At 40.3% G+C, this 19,074-nt stretch overlaps 1 protein-coding gene across 9 annotated transcripts in view; it reads left to right on the forward strand.

Annotated features, from left to right (window-relative positions):
• The first annotated feature begins 13,020 nt into the window (after window positions 1-13,020).
• Window positions 13,021-19,074, forward strand: part of PRKD3 (protein kinase D3) — a 78,002-nt gene continuing 71,948 nt past the window's right edge. For 7 of the 9 annotated variants that reach the window (XR_012422494.1, XM_015433777.3, XM_074011959.1 and 4 more), the window contains exon 1: window positions 13,021-13,175. The gene's annotated coding sequence lies outside the window, so the exon portion shown is untranslated. Of the gene's footprint in view, window positions 13,654-19,074 lie in introns of all 9 variants that reach the window. The other 2 variants (XR_012422495.1, XM_005576113.5) reach the window with 1 other exon arrangement.

Raw genomic sequence — 19,074 nt, forward strand, 5'->3', positions numbered from 1 at the left:
TTATAATAATACCAAAACCAGATTTACCTTTTCTACTGTATTGACTTTGCACCGATATTGCAAAAGCAATGACGGGTAAAAATGCTGGCACCTTAGCCACTATCAAGACGGGACACAAAACTGTACTATTGAGGAGGAAAATCTACACTTGTAGTCATTGTGTTTTTCTTTCTTTCTTTCCTTTCTTCCTTCCTTCCTTCTTTCTTTCTTTTTTTGAAGGAGTTTCACTCTTGTTTTCCAGGCTGGAGTGCCATGGCACAATCTCGGCTCACTACAACCTCCGCCTCCCAGGTTCAAGCGATTCTCCTGTCTCAGCCTCCTGAGTAGATGGGATTATAGGCATGCACCAACATACCCAGCTAATTTTTGTATTTTTAGTAGAGACAGGGTTTCACCACATTGGTCAAGCTGGTCTCGAACTCCTGACCTCAGGTGATCCACCTGCCTCGGCCTTCCACAGTGCTGGGATTATAGACGTAAGCCACTGTGCCCAGCCATCATTGTATTTTTCACTGCCATGCATAAAGAAAAAAAAAAGAAAGAAAGATAAAAGAAAAGAAAAAGAGCCAGTCTCACTTAAGAATGTCATTGATGAAGTAATAAAACTGTTGTTTTACTGCCTTCTGAAGATCTCTCTCCACGAAGATAGATTTTAAATCTAGCAGGACAGAGTACAGGAGGACAGAGTCTCAAGTCTGCCTTTTCATCTCATGGAGACCACCAGCTCTATGTAGATTCCTCCTACCTGCACCGCATCCTGGAAACTCTCAAAGCAGTAAGCTGGAGAAAACATCAGGCCCATCTCATTTCTTTCCCCTTTTCTTACCACTTTCCTGTGATACCTCTTTTCTAATATATGAACATCGTTTTTAAAATTTTTATACACTTAAGAGAATACAGGGGCAGTTTTGGTACATGGATATACTGCATAGTGGGGAAGTCTGGGCTTTTAGTGTAAGCATCACCTGAAAACATAGTATACATTTACTCATCAGGTAATTTCTCATCCCTCCTACCCTCCCACCCTTCCAAGTCTCCAATGTCTATTATTCTGCTCTTCATGTCATTGTGTATACACTATTTAGCTTCCACTTATAAGTGGGAACATGTGCTATTTGAGCTATTTCACTAAAGATAATGGCCTCCAGTTCCATCCATGTTGCTACAAAAGACAAAATTTTATTATGTTTAATTTCTGGGTAGTATTCCAGGGTGGGTGTGTGTGTGTGCGCGTCACATTTTCTTTATCCAATCCACTGTGAATATCATTTTTAATATATTTCAGGTGGGATGACAAATCCAGTTCCATCTTAACTAGAAGCACAAATTGAGAGTATGCAGCTTTTTATACTCACATGGGAAAAATAGGAGGTAGAAATAAAGCACTTCTGCTGCACACCAAAGGGCAATTGTCTCACAGAAAAGCATTTGTACTGTTGTTTGAGAAGTATAGTGGGCCTCAGTGGCTCACACCTGTAATCCCAACACTTTGGGAGGACAAAGCAGGTGGATCACTTGAGGTCAGGAGTTCGAGACCAGCCTGGCCAATAGGGTGAAACCCCCAACTCTAGTAAAAATACAAAAATTAGCTGGGCGTGGTGGCGGGCACGTGTAGTCCCAGCTACTCCAGAGACTGAGGCAGGAAAATCGCTTGAACCCGGGATACAAAGTTTGCAGTGAGCAGAGATCGCACTACTGCACCCCAGCCTGGGTGACAGAGAGACTGTCTCAAAAAAAGGAAAAGAGAGAGAGAGAAGCATAGTGAACTGGCTACTTTTTCCATGAAATTACAATTTAATTGAAAGAATAATGACTGATAAATTATGGTTATTCAGACTTGGATATTTGGCAGACATTTGAAAATAAAGTGCACCTATGCCTTGAAGGAAAATAACCGACACTGTTTGTTGCCAGTGATAAAATTGGATCTTTCAAGCAAAAATTGGAGTTTTGGATAACTTGTATCTGCTACCATAAGCTTGACAGTTTCCTGATATGTAACAACTTTTATGACAAAATTGGTGATTTTAACAAATGTGATTATTTATTATATATAATGAAATGCTCAACATTTGGAATATCTGCATAACTCAGTGAAGCAATATTTTCCAAATGCTCAATTCACCATGTTACACAATCACAAAGAAAAGTTCCATTCAAAGTATAAGAGACACCCCGTGGATTTTAATGTAATGGAATAAAAACATGTATTTAGATGCAGATTTCAAGTTGTACCTTTTATGACACTATCATTTGTTATGTTTTGATTTAATAAAGAAGAAGATTATCCACAATTACCTGAAGAAGCTATTAAAATACTCTTCCTTTTTCCTACTACATGTCTGTGTGGGGTCAAATTTTCTTCATGTACTTAACCAAAATAATATATCACAACAGATGAAATGCATAAGCAAATATGGAAATCCAGTTGTCATCTAAAAAGTCAGAAATTAAAGAGATTTTTTAAATGCCAATCTTCTCACTAAACTCTTTTTATTTTAGAAAATATTTTTTTTCATAAAACGTGTTCCTTTACATGCAATGACTTTATTCTTTTAAAATAAATCCATAATTAAATATTTGTAAAATGCCTGTTCTAATTTTCAATGCAATAAATATTGATAGACGTGTTCCACATAAATGGAAACTGTTTATGGTCCTCAATTACTGTTACTAATGCAAGGAGTCCTGAGACCAAAACATTTGAGAATCACTATGTTAAAACCATTCTACTTGAGAGAGACAGATGATAATACATTAAACCAATGCTTACAACTGTAGCTACACATGGAAATTATCTAGAAAGCCTTTTTAAAAAATGGTGATGTCTGGCTTCCACCCCCAGAGATTCTGATATGATTAGCCTGGTGTGTGGTCTGGGCATCAGATTGCTTAAAAGCTCCCCAGGTGATTCTAATGTGCAGCCGGGGCTGAGAATCATTGCATTAAGTCACACACTTTGAGAAATACATTAGCAAAAATCATATAATCAGATTAAAGATAACATTAATAGTCATGGTGCATTGTAGTTATTTCATAAGGCCCTGAGGATAACAGCCAAAAAGATTGGGAAAGTGGCCCAGTCTTAGACAAATTATGAAGTAGGCCGCTTAAATTCAACCCCCCCAACTTTCCCACCACTTTTTGGCCCCTGTGCAAGTCTAGTACTGAAGCACCCTGCCTTTTGTTCCTTTAATAGTCAGAGAATGTAAAGAGTCCTACATTATATCCTTGTTTGAATCTGTCCACCACCTCTTTCAATAGCAGAGTGAAAAATTAAAATATTTGCATCTGAGGTCCAGAGTCAGATTTGTAGTGTTCCTTAGAAATCTCAGGAATCCAGATTTCCTGTAAATATTCCCAACTTCTTTCACCAGATCAGAGGTCGGGTTAAGGTGGCAATAAAAGCTAGGGAAAAAAAGTTCCTCTCCTCTGGTTTTCTGGCCCTCTCACTTCCCAGTCCTATTAAATAACATGCACTGTCCTCTCAAAGAAGGAAAGAGGAACAGTCCCCATAAACCCTGATTCCTTTCACCAACACTAATTATGCTCTTCAGACAAAATTCCTTTTATCCCTTTACTAATTTATCATGCTTTCGATCAGTATTTCTCTGAGAGCTCTGAAAACCAAAAGTGTTCAAGATCCAAAGAAATGAATCTCTAGCAAGAAATTTCAGTGCACTCAAGGAGATGAGAAGTAGAATCAAAGATGAGGAGAGTAAAAGTCACCTGGTGACCATCAAGCCAGCCATCCAGAGGAAAAAATTCCTTGTCTGAGGAATTTAGATGTAATTAGACTTCCCTGTTATCTAAAGCGGGCATCTGGTTCCAGGCTTCTTTCTCAAAAATTTATAAGTAACTAGAATTTCCATACATCTCCAGAATGTATGCATGTTGAAACTCATTATGCAACCCTCGCTGACATCAAGGCACCAAAATGCCTACAAATTTAATCATTTATCATTACCTGCGTGGCTAATCGGGTCCAAATTACCATTAAACTCCCGCGTTAAGGTTCATAAACACGCCTAAGGGAAAATCCACCACAATTCCTCCCTTGCTGAGGTGCCTTGCTGCATTCTTCTGCAGCGTTCTTTCTATCTAGTAAAACTTTCCTTTTCAAACCTATACTGTTGTCAGTAAATTCTTCTTACCAATCCGCAAGTCAACCACCTTCCAATGCCGGGGCTCTGACACCTAGCTCAGCAAAAGATAAAGACTCACACACAAAATTCATTCTTTACAGCTCACAGAATGGACAGCACTGATCTACACAGTACCTAAACTGACTATGATGTGAAGTTACAAACAACTGATTATTACAGGAAGTATCTATGCATATAGTGTTTAAGTCTCTATATTTATAGAAGCATACATGTTGACATTTTATTCAAAAAATTTCATCTGTGTTTAATTTTTTGCATCATGTGGGATCAAATAAGATAAAGCACCAATTTCAAATATATATACATATATATATATATATATTTTTTTTTTTTTTTTTTTTTTTTGAGACAGTTTCTTGCTCTGTCACCCAGGCTGGAGCATAGTGGCACGATCTTGGCTCAGTGCAACCTCCGCCTCCAGGGTTCAAGTGATTCTCACACCTTAGCCTCTTGAGCAGCTGGGACTACAGGTGTGCGTGCAACACCACACTGAGCTAATTTTTGTATTTTTAGTAGAGACAGGGTTTCACCATGTTAGCCAGGCTGATCTCGATCTCCTGACCTCAAGCAATCCACCCACCTTGGCCTCCCAAAGTGCTGAGATTACAGGTATGAGCCACCTCACCCAGCCTTCTGCAACACATTAATGATAGAACATGAAAGGTAAAAAGCTGTTAGTTCAAGAATTTTTCCTTCAGAGTCACTGAATGTTTATGGTGTAAATGAAAAATATGATCAGAGATGTTAAGTGTGTCAATAATGTGTTTTTAAGACCTAATTCTATAAATAAGTATGATTAGAGTTATTATTATTATTATCCTCATTGTTAATGATAAAAAAGTTAAGGTACAAGGTTAAGTGATCTGTTCAAAGCCATGCAAAGCTGATTCAGCTGCAGGCAGTGCACTTTTACTCTACAGGCTTTTACAGTTTCAGGGCAGAAAATTTAAGTAGCTATTAAAATCTAACCTTCAATAAGCTGAGGAAAGCTTTCACTGAAGTTATAATCAGATACCATTGAAAGTATTTTATCTGTAGATTTTAAGCACAATATTCATTTTTGTATTTCTGTCTCATTTAATCATATATCTAATATCATATCTATTAGTAGAAGAGGGAAAGGGAAATTTTTTTCAAAAAAATTAAAAGCCAAAATGTAAATTAATATAATCTAAAGTCAAGACGAAGGCATTCAGTTGTCTTCTGCTTTGGGGTCATTTGTGGATTTTCTACGGTGTTATATTCTACTTATCCATGTTTTAAAGATATGAAATTGTGATATCTTCCTACTATCAGGTTACACAGACTGTTATCAGACAACTGAAAAAGCATCCTTTCTGTCAATCTTACAGTGTTAATTGTGCTTGTTAATTAGTCTCTTTCTGACTTTTCATGAAAGAACAATCATTCTAAGAGTAATTTTCAAGTCATACCAAACAAACAAACAAATAAAAAGTTTGCTTTTAAGACTCAGGTTAGGCCCGTCAGTGTCAAGTAAGAGGAAGAAAGGCTCTAAAACCTCTTTCCACAGGGTCCAAAATAGAACATTAATAAAGCAAATAAAAATGACACAGATTCACAGAAAATAGCAAGTTATTTTAAAAACAAGTTGGCTATGCCACACATAGCTATTAACCATAATAATAGAAAGTTGCAACATAACACCATAACTCAAATTCGGCCCTAAACCCACATATGCTCCTATAAATATCTAATTTTTGCTTAAATTTAGAAGGAATTTATGTTTTGTTTTTATATGTGAAAACATTCACAAAGTATTTTGAACGTTTTAGTAATACTTAGTACAGATTGTAGTCATAAAAAATCCTTTCAACACCATGGTTCACATATATGCTATTGTTCAGATTATAATAAATTAGATGAACTAATCCATCTTCAATTTTAATGTTTGGGAAAGCATTTCAACAGAGCTCATGATTAGCAGCACCAGGCCAGGAGTATACCTAAATTTCCCTAAAAAAGAAGCTTAAATTACTCAGCATAGAATGTCAGTAAGACCCTTCTGTTAACAGCCCAAACCTTGATCTTTTATGGCTCTCACTCAGTAACTCACATACCTATTATGCAGAACACTAAGGTTTGAATTTAGAGATCTGTGAGAAAGGAAAATAAATTAATTGCCTCTTATAATATCTTTGTTTAGTCCTCCAAAAAATTTCCTTCTAACAGTGTTAGATCTGTATTACAATCAGAAAGAAGCACAGTAGTAATTTTAGAAAGGGGGCCAAGAGAAAATTTCATAAGCAAAAAGGAGGGGCCATAAGAGAATTGTACATCTTCATTCCACTCTAAGGCAAAAAGGTCTTTTTTTTTATTCTATTCTTCAATTAGAGAAAATGACCATCGGGCCGGGCGCGGTGGCTCAAGCCTGTAATCCCAGCACTTTGGGAGGCCAAGACGGGCGGATCACGAGGTCAGGAGATGGAGACCATCCTGGCTAACACGGTGAAACCTCGTCTCTACTAAAAAATACAAAACACTAGCCAGGCGAGGTGGCGGGCGCCTGTAGTGCCAGCTACTCCGGAGGCGGAGGCAGGAGAATGGCGTAAACCTGGGAGGCGGAGCTTGCAGTGAGCCGAGATCTGGCCACTGCACTCCAGCCTGGGCGACAGAGCGAGACTCCGTCTCAAAGAAAAAAAAAAAAAAAAAGAATTCTTTCTGAAAATACTTAAGGTTTTGAAATTTGAGGTGTCATGATAAAAGTACAAATTATAGTAAAATGTTCAGGTCATTATATTCTAACAACATTAAAAATAAACAAATAAAAATCTATTTAGTGATTTTACCCCCTCTATAAAATACTTCAAGCTGTTAGTACAGAAAATGTCACAGTGATAGCCTCTGGTCACTTGAGGACCTGTGCAGTAAGACCTTCCTTTGAAGATGTAAAAATGAACTCATACTATGACCATAGAAGTTCCCGTTGCTTTTCTGTTCTTTATTATCTTTCTAAATATCCCTCCATAGAATCAAGCTTAGCAACTTTTCTTTCTCTGTGCTGCCAAATGACAGGAGGAGATACAGAGATGTGAAAAGCTCGAATTCTTTAGCATGAATAACAATATTAATAGTTAACCCTTATTGACCATTGTCTGTGTGCCAGGCTTTTTAAAAAGTGTTTTTCATGTATTATCTCATTTAATCCTTACAATAATTCATGGAGGAAGAATTATTGTCATCACAGTTAACTGATGATGAACAGACTGAAGCACATAGAGGCTAATTTGCCCCTGGTCACACAGCTTGTTAAATGGTGGAATCCTGGTGTATAACAAGGTAGATGACATTATGTGCATAATACATTACATTTATTTATTTATTTCTCACAACAACACTGAGGTAATTATTCCCCCCTCATTTTACATGTAAGGGAATCGATTCTTAGTGAGATTAAGTAGCTCAAAACTACTAAATGGCAGAGCCCAGATTGTACTCTGACTTTGAAATCGCATCCCAACCCTTTTCTTCTAACTGGTTCCTCTGGGCTGGTGTAATTTCCACACTCCAGGAAGGGAGTCCTAACTCCTCTGTTTTGGTCAGTCCTGGTAGGATATTTTTTTTTTCTTTTTGAGACAGGGTCTCCCTCTGTTGCCCAGGCTGGAGTGTAGCGGCACGATCCCAGCTCACTGCAACCTCCACCTCCCCAATTCAAGCGATTCTCCCGCCTCAGCCTCCTGAGTAGCTGGGATTACAGGCGCCGGCCACCATGCCCGGCTAATCTTTGTATTTCTAGTAGAGACGGGGTTTCACCATGTTGGCCAGGCTGGTCTCGAACTCCTAGGCTCAAGACTCCTGGGCTCAAGTGATTCGCCTACCTCCGTTTCCCAGAGTCCTGGGATTCCAGGCATGAGCTGCCACGCCTGGCTGGATAATTAACTTTAATACTCCCTTCCTATTCAGGTCTGTAGCATCTTTGTTCTCTTCCTCCGTTGGCTTTTTAAACATGTTATAACCAATTTACAGTATTTTAAGAGTTTGTTTCTTTGTTTTTGTTGTTGTTGTTGTTTGAGAAAGGGTCTTGCTCTGTTGCCCAGGCTGGAGTGCAGTGGCATGATCTCAGCTCACTGCAACCTCTGCCTCCCGGATTCAAGCGATTCTCCTCAGTATCCCGAGTAGCTGGGACTACAGGAGTGTGCTATAGCATCCAGCTAATGTGTGTTTGTTTGTTTGTTTGTTTTTGGTTTTTTTTTTTTTTTTTTTTGAGACGGTGTCTCGCTCTTGTTGCCCAGGCTGGAGTGCAATGGCGCAATCTCTGCTCACTGCAACCTCTGCCTCCAGGGTTTAAGTGATTCTTCTGCCTCAGCCTTCTGAGTAGCTGGCATTACAGGCACTCGCCACCATGCCCCGCTAATTTTTTGTACTTTTAGTAGAGACAGGGTTTCGTCATGTTGGCCAGGCTGGTCTCGAAATCCTGACCTCAGGTGATCCGCCCGCCTTGGCCTCCCAAAGTGCTGGGATTACAGGCATGAGCCACCGTGCCCAGCCCGCATCCAACTAATTTTTGTATAAAAGAGAACTCTAAAATTACTACTCAGTTGAATAAGATCTAGAATAAAAGCAATAAATCCATAACTCAAGGGAATTGAATGTTAATTCCATTTTAAAATCGATGAGCACATTTATGTATTACCTACTCTTTCCTGGAGAAACTTATTTTGCAGTCACAAAGATAGACATTATTGGAAGTGGTTAAAGTAATTGGTTTTTTACTGCAAATTATCTGAATATTCATTTTTGTTTTTGCAACAGGGTCTCGCTCTGTCACCTAGTGGCACAATCTTAGCTCACTGCAACCTCTGCCTCCCGGGTTCAAGCGATCCTCCTGATCCTCCTACCTCAGACTCCAGAGTAGCTGGGATTACAGGCGCATGCCACCACGTCCAGCTTTTTTTTTTTTTTTGTATTTTTAGTAGAGACAGGGTTTGCCATGTTGGCTAGGCTGGTCTCGAACTCCTGACCTCAAGTGATCTGCCCACCTTGGCCTCCCAAAGTGCTGGAATTACAGGCGTGAGCCACCACGCCTGGCCTGAATATACACTTTTAAAAACCACATATGAAATCCTAGGTGAAACATATGCAGTAACCACTCCCTTTAGTTACCAGATTTTCCTAATCTTTTTAGTCAAGCCATCCTTATTACATTTCTCTTTGATTATATACTATGTTGTAAATATATACACAGATATATATTTACAGATACCATTCAAGAAACATGATGGTATCAAATTGATGGGACTTGATCACCAATTAGATCTGGAGAACAAGGGAAAGGAGTTTAGGCTGACCAAGTAGTTTGCGTCTTGAATGACTAAATAGATGGTGGCACTATGCACTAAGACTGGAAATACAGGAAATACATATGCAGATATATGAACATAGTAATATAACCAAGTGTAAAATTATATAAAGCTAAATATAAGTGCAAATAAAGGAAAGGGAGGAGTTATATGGAATACAGAAAGTTACATAAAAATGAATGAATGTGCCTGGTCCAGAGCTGGTGTTCAATAAACAATAGATACTATTAATAACCTTTATACCCAAGCAGAAGAATTTGGACGTGGTAAGGTAGGTGATAGGGAACAATTGCAGAGTTTATCATGTGGTACTTTAGGACTACTAGCCTAACTACTATCATCAAGACATATTGAAAAAATTCACTGATTTAATTAACATTTATTGAGCACTGTGCTAAATGATGAATAAATAAAAATAACGGCCGGATGCAGTGGCTCATGCCTGTAATCCCAGCACTTTGGGAGACTGAGGCTGGTGGAGCACTTGAGGACAGGAGTTGGAGACCAGCCTGGACAACATAGTGAAACCTCTCTACTAATAAATAAATAAATAAAAGATCTGGTCTTCTTCAAGTTCAGAAAAGGGAAGTGCAGATAGGGATCCCAGGAGGATCTGATAAACACTCAATCCACAATAAAATTGCTGAGCCACATGAGAATTATCTCTCAAGGGCTATCAGAACACAGAACAATTATTGATAGCTTTCAAATCAGATAAGACAGTTCCAAGGATGTAACAGTTTGAGCTAGTGTGGTAATCCAGATGTGAGATATGGACTAGGATAATGGCAGTGGAAACTGAGAAAGGACATTTTGAGAACTATATCATCATGTACATCTCTGCTGATAAAGAAATAGAGCCTAAAGCATTTTCTCCCATAACTATTTTACTAACTCTATATTGACACCCAAATGCTTTTTCGAATTTTTCAGCTGTTTCAAGGTCATGGAAAAAGACATAAACACAAAATAATTTTCCAGTGACCACATTCTATAAATTAAAACCAGCTGAAGTTTTAAAATGATGACAATTTCCTCTAGTTGGAAATTGTCATCAATTTCCCTAATGAAAAAATTCACTAACTTAATCAACATTTATTAAGCACTGTGCTAAATGATGAATAAATAAAAATAAGGGTCAGGCACAGTGGCTCATGCCTGTAATCCCAGCACTTTGGGAGACTGCGGCGGGCAGACCATTTTTTTCCCCTGCATTTAGGTTTCTAAATCAGATGCCTCTGTTATCTCAAGTCACAAGAGTGTTGACTTTCTTTGCTTGCATGAGGTAACATATTTGAATGGCTATGTTGTGTCATTAAGTACAAGGAACCCAATAATGCAGGACAAGGTCTGCAACTGCAGCCATAGAAGAGCAATTTTCTAAGCTCATTTTCATAAAACATCACCAAGAAGAAAAATCCTTTCCATTTTGAGCATTCAGATTATATTTTCTCTCAAGGATTAAAACATTTCCCATGGTAATACCCTTACTTATTAAATCCAATCTTTATCTCTGTAATGCTCTCAGAACAGGAATGGAACACCTTGAGGAAACTGTAGTACATGTTAAGCAAAAAATTAGATACAAAGATAGTTCTTTGATCAAATGTGCTGAAAGATTTACCCAAAGTGGAGGAGACCGTTTTATTTTTAAAAAGAGAAGCAGAACAGTGGAAATAAAATAAAATATATATATTATATATCTCTATTTTCACACATGCCCACAAATACTTAAATCTCTGTATAACAGCAGTTTGAATCGTCTAGAAAAGTTACTTCTAGGAAGAGTAACTTCTGTCTCTTTAAGTACTACAGCAGAAAATGGAAGTTAATAGTGAGATAAGACTGGCTGTAAACTGCTCCAATGAGGTCCTGGGAATCTTGCTGAGAGGCAAAATTTGGGGCTGGACTAAAACGTCTGTTGGGAAGTGAAAGGAAGAAAAGGGCAAAGTTAAGCAAGAGAGTTCTTTAAAAAGAAGGTAAACTTGAGTAAATCTACTTTCAATTTTAAAGTAAAAGAATAGCTGAATAGGGCTCTAATAACAAAAGTATAATAAGACTGAATTAGATACTGCTGGATGTAAGACATTTAGCAACTTCCAATTCCTGAGAATGTTTCAGAAATATTTTTTAAAATAGCTTTTTAAATAATCAAGGTTTTACACAATCTTACCTGCCTTATGTTTAATATAAATTATCTTAATATTTTCATTTCTTAACTTTAAATCCAAGGACATCCATTAAGAGTGATGATTTTGTATCAAAAGTAGGGGCTCACTTATGTTTATTTTTCTTTCTGTTCTTGAAAACTTCCCTCTTGGCTGGGCATGGTGGCTCACGCCTGTCATCCCAACGCTTTGGGGGGCCGACGCGGGCGGATCTCTTGAGGTCAGAAGACCAGCCTGGGTAACACAGCAAGAGACCCCGTCTCTACAGTAACTTAAAAGTTAGTGGGGCGTGGTGGCGCACGCCTGTAGTCCCAGCTGCTTGGGAGGCTGAGGCAGGGGAATCACTTGAGCCCAGCAGTTTCAGGCTGCAGTGAGCTATGATAGTGGCACTGCACTTCAGCCTGAATGACAGAGTAAAACCTTTTCTAGAAAGAAAGAAGAAAGAGAGAAAGGGGAAAAGAAAGAAAAAGAGAGAAGAAAGAAAACTGCCCTTTTGATTGTAGTCCCTCTGATTGTTGCAATATATTTAAGTACTTTCGGGATAAAATGTTGACATAAGGAGAATCATGTGGCTTCTGTGACAATGGCTGTCAGCTTCTCAGGCCTTTCTCTCACATAAGACATCGAAAATTTATGCACAGTGTATTTTCCCTCTATGCTGCTGACTCCCACCCCCGCCCCACTCACCCGACACGGTCACACTTTGTTTTGGAGCAAAACAAATGTTAACATTGTGTTTCCAGACACGTGAAAGCCTAGGTTTGGTGATTCTGGACTGCACTCCACTTTGGTGGTAGGGTCATATACACGTTTAAAGGCCGATGGGGAGGAAACACCAAGCACCGGGAAAACCCCTGCAGTCGGAACGTCGAGCTCGGGGTTTGGGCGCCGAGCTGCGGTGTCGGCTGCCACCCCGGGGGCAGGCAGCAGGGAGGAGCATGCGGGAGGGCTGTGACATCTCGGGGTGGAAGCCGCTGTCTGCTCTGGACGCCTTACAAGTCCCCCGTTCCAACTGTCACCTCTGGCCCATTGTCGCCACCGCCTCCCTCAGAGTGCACGGCAGCAGAGGAAAAGACATTACCGTCGGCAACAGCGGGACCAAGTACCGCGTGTAACTGACAGAAAGACACGCTCGCATCTCCCGCGGCGCCCCTGCCCCGTGCCCCCGCGCTCACAGAGACGCCCAGAACTCGAAGGTGTGGAGTCAGCCTGACTGTACCCGGCGCTCCCGCCGCCCCTTCGCGGGAAAGAGACAGCCGCGACCTCCCGCCGCGGCCACAACCCGGCGGGCGCCGGCCGAGGAACTACAGCTCCCGGCAGGCCCCGCGCCGGCCGCGCGCCCCCGTCCCCCGCGCGCCCCGGCCCCCCGCCCTCCGGCCTCAGGACGGGACGGGGAGGGAGGGAGGAAGGGGCGCCGGCGGCGGGCGGGATCCTGCGGGGCGCGTGAAGCCTCGCTGGCGCCTCGTCCGGGACTCAAACGCTGGCAGGCGCAGAGTTTCTCACGACGGGCCGAGCCTGCTACCGTAAGTAGTCGCCTCGGGGAGCGCTGAACAGACACCGAAAAAGTTCGCGCCGCCGCTGCCGCCGCTTTGTTCTCCCGGCCCGTCGGGCTGAGGCAGCGGCTGCCCCTCCCCCACCCCTCAACTCCCCCAGCCAACCGCACGCGGCGGCGGCGGCAGCACTCGGACCCCGCGCCCGGCTGGGCGGTGTCAGCTGCGCTGGGCGGGAAGTTAGGGGACCGCGCGGCGGGAGGTGGGCGGCTGAGGGGGAGCGGGGGCGCCGCCGCAGCCGCCAGCGGGGGCCAAGTTCCGGCGTCCGCGAGGAGGCCAACTTAGATTCGCACTCCGCTGGCGACCACCGCGCCCGGCCCCGCGGAGGCGATCCGTTCCCGGGTTTCCCAAACTAGTTCCCGAAGCCAGACCCGCGGAACTCGGAGTGCCGAATTTTGGAAGAGCTTTTTCGTTTCATTTCCTCACTTTGCGTTGTGGTCGTCTCAAAGGGGTGAGTAAATGGTGCTTGGAGAATGTAAGCCCCCCGCCCCAGTATCCCTACTGCGTTTGGATTTGCGAGTTGCAGCGTTGTTCCGAGTTGCTGCCTCCTGGGAGGTTTTCCTTAAGATGAAACACGGAGGAGTGCGACTGTTTCTTTGAGCAATGAAAATAACCACATATACTACTGTGTTGCCGGTTGGGTGTTTTATTTCAGGTGAACGCAGTCAGAGGCATAGGCCTTGCCGTCTGCATGCACACATATAATTCAAGCGACAAGTGTATGCGCGACCTGCAGAGTTTTCCACACACACAGATTGATGGCTTGGACGTAACTGTGTCTTCAACCACACCCATCCCCACAGGAAATAAGACTATCGGTGTCATCTTTGATTAGGAAGGATAAGTTACACCCTGAACTACTACTTGGTGCGACACAGCTTTTATGAGACGTAGCCACAAATGGAACAAGAACTTTTAAATGCGTTAATTTGTACGCTAGAAAATGTTGTTTTATTCCTCTGAAACTTTCTTTTTTACCCTTCTACTTAATGTCGCGGTTCTTACATTTTTAGCGATTTTGATTTTCCTTAGCTTTGCTTCAGAAGGCGTCTATAACATTCCCCCGAGTGAGATCTAGGCCAGTTTTTCCTCTATCAACGAACCCTTTGCCTCCTTCCCTGTTAGATTCCGAATTGAGATCAAGCATGGACATTCAGCCAAGAAGTTAGAAGATTTTCTAGAAGTAGGATTTGAAACGTGTCACGCAGAAACCGTGGAAGGTTTTGCTTCAGTAGGTAGTAAGACAGTTGTAGTGGGCCTGAGCACATGAGCTTGGAGTACTCCTTGACAAGCCAGGTTCCGTCCTCGGTTCTATAATTTAGTATATGGCGTTTCACATTTCAGGGTGACTCAGGTTCTGTAATTTAGCGTATAGCATTTCATTTTAAGAATGTTGACGCGTATCTTAAAACTAATTTTTTAAGCATCCTAGATAATGTGGAGTCTTTTAGAGAAAATTTTAAGTTTCTTTTTTTTTTTTTTTTTTTTTTTTGAGACGGAGTCTTGCTCTGTCACCCAGGCTGGAGTGCAGTGGCCGGATCTCAGCTCACTGCAAGCTCCTCCTCTCGGGTTCACGCCATTCTCCTGCCTCAGCCTCCCGAGTAGCTGGGACTACAGGCACCCGCCACTTCGCCCGGCTAGTTTTTTGTATTTTTTAGTAGAGACGGGATTTCACCGTATTAGCCAGGATGGTCTCGATCTCCTGACCTCATGATCCGCCCGTCTCGGCCTCCCAAAGTGCTGGGATTACAGGCTTGAGCCACCGCGCCCGGCCAGTTTCATTTTTTTAAAAGTATGTGGCCTTCCATCAGATAGCCACTTTAAAATAGAAATTTCTTTCTGTTAGTGGATTTAAACACTGCCCCACACACAGAACTTAATAAAACTTTCTGATATTACATTTTTAAAATTACGAATTGAAAACACCACATACAGAAAAATATGAATAGGTGGTCATTTAAGTGCAGTTTTCTTAAGGGACATTTTGTTCTCATTTTTTAAAAGACTCCAGAGTTGAAAATACCTACTATAGTGGAGTTAATTGTTCATTTTTAAAAGAAACAACTTGTACAGAGCTTGATATATGGGGAAATTATTTGCTAGTACAAGTTTTAATTTGATATAATGCTGCTTATAATTCACAATCTTCTGTGGTGATTGTACTTTGAATCTCCCTGATTATGTAATTCAAATCGAACTTGCTGTGTGTGTGTGTGTGTGTGTGTGTATATATATATGTGTGTGTGTGTGTGTGTATCTCTTTGAGTAGCCCTCGCAGGAAAAACTCGAGATAATGTGCTTATGAGATATTTTCATTTTAATGTAGGAAAAAAGTTTTTTCCACTTCTGTGGTTAGTTTATTGTGGCAGTATGTGAGAAATTGCTCATTGGCTGTTAGCCAATCAGATTTCTTAGCTACTACTGGTGCAGAGATGAACATCTATCAAGCTCCACACAGATTCATATTGCATTGCCAGACTGGCAGTCCATAATCTTATTACTGGATAAACTTTTCAGTTCCTGAGCAGAGCAGATATGGTGTGCTCTCTCCGTACTCTCTGACAGTGGAAGGACTGAGATTCAACTGTCACTGTGTCCAGATGAGCAGAGTTTTAGAGGAAACAATTTAGCAAATGGTGAGCTCTTAGGAGGAAAAGTATGTTAATCTAAAGTAATTGGTATTTTTGAAAATATGTAAATCACTGTCGGGATTGCTACAAAATATGATTTTTTTAAAAACCGACGACATAGATCCTTGAGTTTTTAAATACAACATACAGTATAAAAGCAAGAACAATTATTAAGCAAAGTCAAACCTGTTGTCAAAACATGGACATGGACTTTAGGACGCTGGTCAGAATTGCATTGAAAAAGGCCACATACTTTTACATGGTAGAAGAATACTTATATTAATACATGTCAAGCGGTGTGGACACAACCTTCCACGTCATTAGCATTTCTAGTACACAAAACTAAGTTGAACCTGGAAAACTCTTTACTGGAAGGAAGTCATATTATAATAAATATTGTTATTGCAAATAGGAAGAGCATTTTGTCTCTTCACTTTAGCATTTACTGAGTATTGTATAAAAAGAATGCTGGCTACACTAAATAATGAGCTTCTTTTTGAAGAATTTAATAACTACAAGCGTTCTGCCTTCCTGGAATCCTTTGGTCTGTCTCTTTTTTCGTTGACTCTTGCTTATCCAGAGATCTCAGCTTAAATATTTCCTTAAAGGTACCTTTCCTGAGATCCCAGCTAGAATTGGGTCCCCTTAGTATACTCTGCCATATCACTTCTTGCAGTTTATAGTTACTCAGCTGTTTGTATGAATGTTGTGTCTGTGTCTCACATCACACTTTGAATTTTGGAGAGAGCAGTGGCCATGTCTGTTTTGGTCGCTGCTACGTAACTCCAGTGTCTCTCATAACAGTCTGGTAAATAGTAAGTACTCAATTAAGTATTTGTTAAACGGAAATACTGCTGTCAGAGCTTCTCCTAATTAGAGTGTTAAAAATGAGATAATGTGTGCATGGGGGAAAGGGAAGGAGAGGGAGAGGAAGTAGATAAACTTGTGATATTACCATGAGATAATCCTCAAGTAAGTCCTCTCACCTCCAGGGCCTTTGTTTCACCTTGTCTGTAATAATACAACAGACTGGGTTCAAGATGCCGTTAATATCCTATCTTTTGATTCCATTAACAATGATAACGGATTATGTAAGCTCGTTTGAATGGGATATGTGACAGCTCTCCAAAAGAATATTTGACATGTTCCAAATAAACCTATTAGAAATGCTTGCCAACTAGACGGTATTATTTAGAGCCTCGTACCCCTGTTAGAAACAAGCATATGTAATTGGTATATAGTTTGTAAATTAATAAGATGTACTACTCTTTCAGTTTTCTAATTGAAGCATAAAGACAAAATTAAGCAACATATCAAGGGTTCATGTAAGTTACAGTTATTAGATTTAATAGTCTTAATATTTTGCACCCTACATCTTATTGCATCTTCCAGAATAAATCTGGGATTCATAAACCAAACCAGGAGAGGGAAAACAGATGGAATGAGTGGGCAGAAATCTGACAACTCCTAGGTTTCTTCTATTTGTGTTAATGCTGAGACTTTTAAAAATCATTTTTATATGTAGTGTTTATTATGAATAGTTATAATTAGTTCTGATAAATTAGTTGTATTAAACACTGTTATTTGGCTAATATTACTAGGTATAATAAAATGATATTTAGTGGGAAGACATTTCATCAAAGTAGTAGTAGTTAATTTGGGCCGGGTGAGTGGCTCATGCCTGTAATCCCAACACTTTGGGAGGCTGAGATGGGCAGATCACTTGAGGTCAGGAGTTCGAGACCAGCCTGGCCAACATGATGAAACCCCGTCTTTACTAAAAATCCAAAAATGAGCCAGGTATGGTGGTGTGCACCTGTAATCCCAGCTTCTGGGGTGGCTGAGGCACAAGAATTGCTTGAACCTGGGAGGCGGAGACTGCAGTCAGTGTCAAGATGGTACTCCAGCCTAGGCAGCAGAGCAAGTCTGTGTCTCCAAAAAAAAAAAAAAGAGTCATTAACTTGCATATAATTTTATTCATAGATATTTTACTACTCTATTGTGATAGTTCAGCTTATAAAAACTCCTTAAGTCAGATATGTTATGGAGCTCATTACCTCGTGAGACAACCTGTTCCATTGTTAGGTTGTCGGATATGGAATAAAGTAGTAGAAAGAACTTGGGCTTTGGAGTCAGGGAAACTAGTCTGAATCTCATTTCTATCGCTTACTAGCTATATAGTTACAGGCAAGCAACAACTTCTCTAAAATTCTGGTTTCTTTTCTGGAAAATAGAGTTAAATCTCCTAGAGTTGTTGCAAGGATTTAATGAAGTGTCATATCTCACTTTATGTGTTTAGCATAAAGTAAAGGCTTAGTTGTTAATTCCTTCAACTAATTGCTATGAAAATTACTAAAACTTACTGAGCGCTTACTGTTAGCCAGGTGTTGTTACAGACAGTTTGTACCCTGTAGCTCAATCCTTACAACCTGTGAGGTTAAGTAAGAAGTGCTGTCATCTTCCTTTTTCGTCTACCCTCTGCAGTGATACTGAATAAAATCAATTCTCCTATTAACACTTATTCAAGTATTTGAAAACCACTTATTCTATTTGGTTTTGTTAAGCACATTTTTAACACATGACATTCTTTTTACCTTTACATGCATGATTTTTTTTAAAAAAAAATCAGTATGGCTCTGAAAATGTTGACCATAGATATAAACGTAATAGTGATGTAGGCTAAGTAACAAGGAGTATACAGAAGGATGCTGATGTGTTCTCAGTGACCTAGGGCATTAGCTTTGCATTAGCTCTTTTAGTCACCCATTAGCAGTTTGAATTAATCTTTTGCATTGATAAACACCTCTCATATAAACTGCTTCCGAGTAAGCATTTCCCCATTTCTGTATTGCACATTTTGGGGAAACTAAATGCAAAGCTTTACACTTACCTTTAAATTTCAGTTTAATTTTAGTTTATTTCTCCCAGATTTCTTCAACCTGAGGATTTTATGAGCATATGCTTTATGCCTTTATTATCTCGTAAATATATAAGGCTGAGGACAGCGTTTCAAGGCAGTTCCATAAAGACTTTCCTCATCTAAGCTGACATAGAGCAACAAACTTAACTGCACTAATGTCCAGCCCACAGTCCAGTAACATACTTACAAAGATAGCATGGACAATCATCTTGGATACTATTTTTGTCAGAATAAACTATCTTTTTTTTCTGGCTTTGCTAATTGTGTGGTCTTGGGCAAGTACTTTAATCTCTAAATCTCTGTTCTCTCAACCATGTAATGG

This window comes from Macaca fascicularis, chromosome 13 (genome assembly GCF_037993035.2).
Source record: "Macaca fascicularis isolate 582-1 chromosome 13, T2T-MFA8v1.1".
Lineage (NCBI taxonomy): Eukaryota > Metazoa > Chordata > Mammalia > Primates > Cercopithecidae > Macaca > Macaca fascicularis.